This window comes from Protopterus annectens, chromosome 10.part0, assembly GCF_019279795.1.
Source record: "Protopterus annectens isolate FY-2018-M chromosome 10.part0, PAN1.0, whole genome shotgun sequence".
NCBI classification, from domain to species: Eukaryota; Metazoa; Chordata; order Ceratodontiformes; family Protopteridae; genus Protopterus; species Protopterus annectens.
The window spans coordinates 1,441,598,968-1,441,605,815 of record NC_056744.1 but is presented as its reverse complement, the minus strand read 5'-3'; the positions used below and the strand labels follow the sequence as shown (position 1 = coordinate 1,441,605,815).

Genomic DNA, 6,848 nt, shown 5'->3' with positions numbered 1-6,848 from the left:
ACCTACCTTTTTCCTCTGAGTCCCAGAACATTTCAGAAGGTAAGAAGGGACAGTCTAAGGATATTCTGCTTAACCTCCTCTTGGCCAAGATTCTCCATTCTCAAGAAGTCGTCCACGGGTCATTACCAGGCTCTTCCTTTTTTGGATGTATGCATTCAGGACAAGGGTTTAACCTTGTACATTCCTGCCTACAGACCCTGAAACTCACAGTATGGATGGTAGGATTTTAAATCCTTTCAGATACCAATTCTCTGAGGACATAATGCAAATTTTTGGAGTGGTTAGAAAACCTAACACTAGAAAATCGAAAAGAGAAACTAGAAAATCTTGTATATTCAACTGGGAAAGGTTTTCTGTCTGGTCTCAAAGTAGAGGACAGGATTCCAGTAGAGCAGGGGCATCCCTAGTTCTTCAGTATATCAATGAGTTGCTTTAAGCTGGCATTTTATACACTTCTCTCACAATACAGCTTTCAGCTTTTTCTTCTTCTTTGTCACTGGTCCTCCTTTAGCTAACTCTAATCAGGTCAGTTTCTCAAGGGCATTCCCTACATTCAACCTCTAAGGAAAGTAATGTGTGCTCTTTGGATCTCAAACGCTGTATTAAAAAAGCTAACTCCTCCTCCTTTCGAGCCATCTTCTAATTCTTTGAAGTTTTTTACTAGGAAAACTGCCTTGCTAGTAGCCTTAACCTCAGCCTGAAGACTCTGAGGTACAGGCCCTTTTGTCCATTCCTCCTCTTCTGTTTTTTCATAAGAATAGACTAAACCATCAAACTAATCCCTTTTCATGCATAAAGTGGCTTCTGAAGTCACTCCTAATCATATTATCCAGCTTACTTGCTTCCTTTCCAAACTCTTAAAATAAAGGAGAAAGAATCCTTCATTTTCAGATATTCATAGAGGGCTCAGTTCAGATATTCATAAAGAGCTCAGGCTTTATTTGGAGAAGATTAATGACCTGAGAAAATCTGACCAGTTATTTCTGTCTTTTTTGCTGGAAAGAAAATTAAGCTTACAGGATTCCACAAACACACATGCAATGCATATTATATTCTGTTATATACATTATAATAAAAAGCTACCATGAATAGTTGAAGCTTACTTTGCCTTAGCAATCACTACTTCAGAAGCTTTCATTGCAGTGTGTATACTTTAAAACCATTCTTGAAACAGCTGTTTGGTCATCAATGCACACTTTCACTAAACATTAGAAAGTGGATGTTCAGTCTAGCACTAAAACTGGATTTGCTAACACTGCCCTTTTAATAGTGTCCTAAATTCAATGAGAGCACCCCCTTCCTCTGCCTATTCTGATAGCACTAGCAGTCAATCCCAGATGTTAAGAATACTCCAACAGTGATCTATTGAAGAACGTAGTGCAATTGTATAGATGTCTCACTAGATCACTGTTGCAGTACCTGTACCCTCCCTGCATGCCCTCTGCACCCAAATATGAGGTCTTTAAGGCTAACCCACTCATTTCATTTAGGCAAGTGTTTTTGGAGGACTGCTAAATATTATGATGGAGGCTGTGACATGTAACTTAAATAAATCCTAGCAAGCAAAATGGAAAAAGATCGTTTCTGGTGTCTTGCTGGAGACAAAGACCCGAGTTTGGCACGGGTATCTTTGTTTCTCAACTACCTTTCATACATTTATAGAGCAAGACTACTTTGTGCTCCTTTGACTGTGTATATACCAGCTATTTCAGCTTATCTACCAATGCATCCCCCCACCCTGCTATTTTTAGCTACCACTTAAGGAATTCCTGATATGAATGTTGCATCTTCCAACAATGCAAAATCCAAAGACCAGGATAAAGACAAAGTTCATAACATTAAAATATAACAAACAACAAACTCGGCACCGTAAAAGTTAAACAAGATGTTTAGTAACAAAGCTTTCAGGAAAACAACCCTTCCTCAGTGTATATTAATCTTAGTTAACATCTTTCCGTCTACACATTTTTAAAAAAAAGAGACCGCCAGTAGAAATACATCATTAGTAATGATCCATAAAAAATAATAAACTCAAGGTGTGATAGTACAGTACAATCATTTTAATACATTGATCTTAACCATTTGTTTCTGTTTCAAAAATCGGCTTTAATGATATTGTTTAAGCCCAGGTGGACAATCTGCTTGTAGCTGAAGAATCCAATTATATTCTTTTTATTTCTAATCTGTTAACATCCCCCTAGCGTGAATGTCTTGGGATGTTATTTGTCTTATGATGGCCTTGAATTGCATACATTGATATGTAACAAAATCTGTACATAGGAATACATTTTTACATCAAAATTGTATGCATGCCCCTCATGTTTTTAGGTGCATAGTTAGTGGGCAATTTACTAGAATGAGCAAATTAAATACTAATCTTGACAAATGTCTAGATCAAATGCTCGAATTGAAATAAGAATTCCCTGATAGAGGGTATGATGAGGGTTTATTAAAAGCTACGATGGATGAAATTCTGTCCTGTAGATGTACTCATGCTAGCCCTTATTTTAGTGAAAAATGTTTATTAGTTGATGAGAACATTTCATTTAGGAGTAGTGATGTATTCCACTATGTGACCATTTTTAATAGGAATACTAATCCTTTAAAAAAGATCATAAGTCAAAACTGGGAGGTCATTACCAGAATTAAGAAACGTAATTGATATTGAACCAAGATTTTCTTATTTTACCTCCTCTAATTTAAAGCACCGGTTATGTTATAAGGATATTTATTTAATCTTCATAGTCTTATTTCGGTTTTCCTGGTTAGGAGTCGCCACATCAGATCACCTGTCCGCTCATGATTGGCAGTGAAGTCTTACGGTGTCAGAGAAAAATATTGTGAATAGAGTTGGTACTGTTCCCTGTCAGAATTGTTGTCACTGTAGTTTTATTAATGGAAATAATATTTTTATACATCCTTGTACCCAGATGAAATATACTTTTAACTGTTTTGCAACCTGTGAGTCTATAAATATTGTATATTTAGCAACCTGTAATTTATGTACAGATTTCTGTGTAGGAAAAACTACTAGAAAACTGAAAGAATTCTAGAACATAGGTTGTATATAAGAAGGAATAATTGTACGCATACTAATGAAAACTGTCAAAACCATATTTTTTTCTTTTAAAGCGATAGATAAGGTTTTTAGAAATATGAGAAGTGGGGGTGTTGACAATAGATCAGAAATAAAAGAATATAAAATAATATAATTGGATTCTTCAGCTACAAGCAAGATTGTCAAACAGGGCTTAATCAAACTATCTCATTAAAGCTGATTTTGAAGCAGAAACAAATGTTTTTAAGATGAATGTATTAAAATGATTGAACTGTACTACCACCTTAAGAGTTTATTATTTGTTATGAATCATTACTAATGGTGTATTTCTATTGGCTGTGTCTTTTTTTTTTAAATGTATAAAAAGGAAAGATATTCATTAAGATTAATATAAACTGAGGAAGGGTTGTTTTCCTGAAAGCTTTGTTGTTGTTAAATGTCTTGTTTTGCTTCTACGGTGCTGAGTTCGTTTGTTATAATGTTGCATCCTCCACCACCAATTAGAGATGTTACCTCCCTGTGGAACCTCAACTATGTCTTTGTCTACACTCTCGAGTTTGGAACAAAAACTATGATGTAGTCTGCCCTCTCTGATTTCTCTGGGAATGCAGATTTCTCTCTATGCTCTGTCTTCAAGTTCTACAATTTTTTGAAACCGTCCTTCATGGCAAGCCTAATTGTCGCCATTCTTTCCTTTATACTGATCTACGACTATGGATTAGTCAGTTCATCTGAATGCTTGCTTCTGTTTTTTCCAACCTTTTTTATCATTTGCTTTTATATATTCTTATTTTGTCCCACTTGACTTTTAAATGCATTTGGTTTATTTTTTGTTTGAGGTTCCTGGAAGCAATCTTCTGCACCATGTGTACACATTGTGTGATTCCTGCTTGTTAGTCAAGATTATTCTTGCCCAAAATATTTATTTCTCCTTGTTTTCATCAGTTTTCCCATATATTTTTCTTTTCTCTTTTTTTTTTCTTTGACATCCAGGTGTTGTACTCAGTGACCAGTAACTAAATTAATAAAAAACAATCAATCAATCCTCTTATTCCTCTATCTTTCCCTTCTATCCCATTAGCCCTTCTAGCCTGTTCCACCTTCATGTGGAGCTTCTGCTTTGTTTGCTTCAGTTTACTGCAATATTTGTATATAAAATTTAGGTATATGAGTTTAGAACGGTATCTGTTTGAGTTTAGTACTATCTGTATATACATCCTACCTTTATTCCTAGCCTCTAGCTAGATATTGGTATATCTGTTCATTACTATGTTTCATTATTGTATGTATAGCTAATGTTTGTTTCAGTATTTATTTGCTATTGTATGTATATTCAGTTGTTCTTCATGTACTCTGCTGCTTATTTATTGTTCTGTGGAGCTTTTCTCCCTGGGCATCCGCTGAAAAAGGACCTGTGTCCAGTTAGAATTTCCCAGTAAACAAATGTAAATAAGTTCTCTTAACCTTTAGTTATTTATTGTTCTCCATTTTTGTACTGGAAGAGGTGTATTTAGTGCGCTGCTCAGTCAGCTGCCATATTCAAATAGTCTTTTCTAGTGCATTTTTGAGGGTTGTGTGCTGTACATATACACAGTGCTTGGTCTAGTGCTGATGACTTCTGAGAGTTGCAACACTGCACACACATTGAAAAAACTACTTGCATAAACACTTTGCTTGTTTGCAGTAATGTCAACTTTATAATTCACACTATGGGGCTCTGTTGTTAGTCACTTCAATGTCAACACTGCCAGTAACTTCAAACACATCTACAGATTGGGATTGGGGACTGGGGAAAGGGGGGTTGGGCAATTCAGGCTTCTTAGTATCCATCCTAATGTAAATCTCAGGGCAGGAACCAAAGTGGAATAAAAGGTGATGTAAGCGTCCCTGCTGTTTTCTGTGTTGTAGAAATTGTGTAGCATATATTTCTTTTCTGTAAGAATATACAGTGCAGAATGCCTTCCATCAGCATTAAGCAGCCATTGTAGCTTTTTGAGATGCTGTAGTGGTGTGATTTGTAAGGAGCTAGGAAAATGAATCTGCAGGCACTGCATAAGGTGCAGTGCAGGTCTACCAAGTTGTGAACTGGTGTGTAACAAGACTAGGGTACTATAGTTAATGGTAACAAATGTTAGAAGCTTGTGAAATTATGTAATTTTTTTTTTTATCAGACAAGTACCATGCATGCAAGTATTCAGAGAAACATACATTCTGTATGACTGAGTACTGTATAGGTTATATATATTTCTAATACATTAATTGGACAATTTAATAGGTGGGCTAGTCCCTGAACTGTCTTCAGCCTTGGCCATGGTCAGAGGCAATACAGTGCATATGTTTAAAGAAACTTACACATACACAGAATAAAACATGTCATTATATACTATTAAATCCAGTTAAGTGCAGTTTAGAAAATGCTTGCCAATTACAAAGCAACTTTAGTCAGTAATGTGAGTTTGCATTTTGATTGAACAGCTTTGTAAAATACCACCACCTCTGCATTAAACCAGTTAATTCACAGCTACCAACACCACCATCATTTAATCTAGACCACAAGTTCTGTGACTAACCAAAGAAAAGTTTGCTTTAATTCACACTGCTTTCACCATTAATACACAATGGTATCAGCATTGCTTTCCATCTGAATACCCTCATTGTTAGACTTAACACGTCATACATTAACCAACACCATTCCTTCCAATGTAGCCTACTCTACCATCCTGGGTTTATACAAGTAAGCATACCACCCTCATACAAGTAATCCATAACACTTCTATCTTTAACCTTCCAGACACAAGCCACGTAGGCACAGCTAATCCATATGTCTATCCTAGTCATAACCCATGCCAGCAAAAGTGTTAGTCACAATGTTATGTCCACTCACACACCCCCCCAGCCATTAACATACATTGCCACCACTTTTTTTGTTTAACTAGGTAGAGACTTTTTATTTATTTGTATGTTAACCAGTAAGGTGGGATATTCTTGTATCCTTTTTAACTACTACTAGGGCCAGCGCATGCAAGCAGTATAATGCAATGCATTTATGTAACTATCAGGTATGTTAAAGTAATAACATTTTGTGTAGGCATCTAATTGTTTCAGTGACTACACCAAATATACAGTAGGTGTAGCTTAGGCACTTAATATGCAGTAGGCGTAGCTTAGGCACTTGGAAGCAGCAGATATGCCTTTGTGTCAAATAAGTATGCAGTTAATGCAGATGTAATCACTGTACATGCATCGGATCTGTATTAGAAAGTTTGTAACATTTTAGAGGAGAGTATCTTTCTGTTGACTAATAATAATTAAGAATTAGTAAAGGTACTGGCGCTGCCTGGGTAAGTTGTTAAAATTCCCTATTCCAATTTGGAGAAACATATGGTATGAAAATGAGACGAGTCAGACTGCCTGACATGAGTAAGCTAAAGTTCAAGAGAAGTACATGTACTCATGTAGAGCAGTGCTGTTACTGTGTCACAACACTTGGTTCTTCTGTCTGGTTCACTGCTCAGGTGCAGTTGATGTGGAGTCTTTGTCCATCGTATATCCTCATATTTTTTGCCAACATCTTCATATCCTTGTTACATCTCGAAGACATAATGATAGGTGAATTGCTCCATCTTTAAATTGCTCATATTTGTAATAAAGGCCTACAGAAGACAGGCATCCCATTTAAAATTGTTTCTCTGGCTTCAGTCAGAGTGCCTTTGCAGGCTACAGGTACCCTGTAACCTGAAGTATGATAAAGTAGGTGTCAAGAAATGAATGGGTAATGAATACATTTTGT

At 36.1% G+C, this 6,848-nt stretch overlaps 1 protein-coding gene across 1 annotated transcript in view; it reads left to right on the top strand.

Annotated features, from left to right (window-relative positions):
* STXBP3 (syntaxin binding protein 3) overlaps nt 1-6,848 on the top strand; it is a 758,101-nt gene that overhangs the window by 78,599 nt on the left and 672,654 nt on the right. The gene's annotated exons all lie outside the window — the stretch shown is intronic.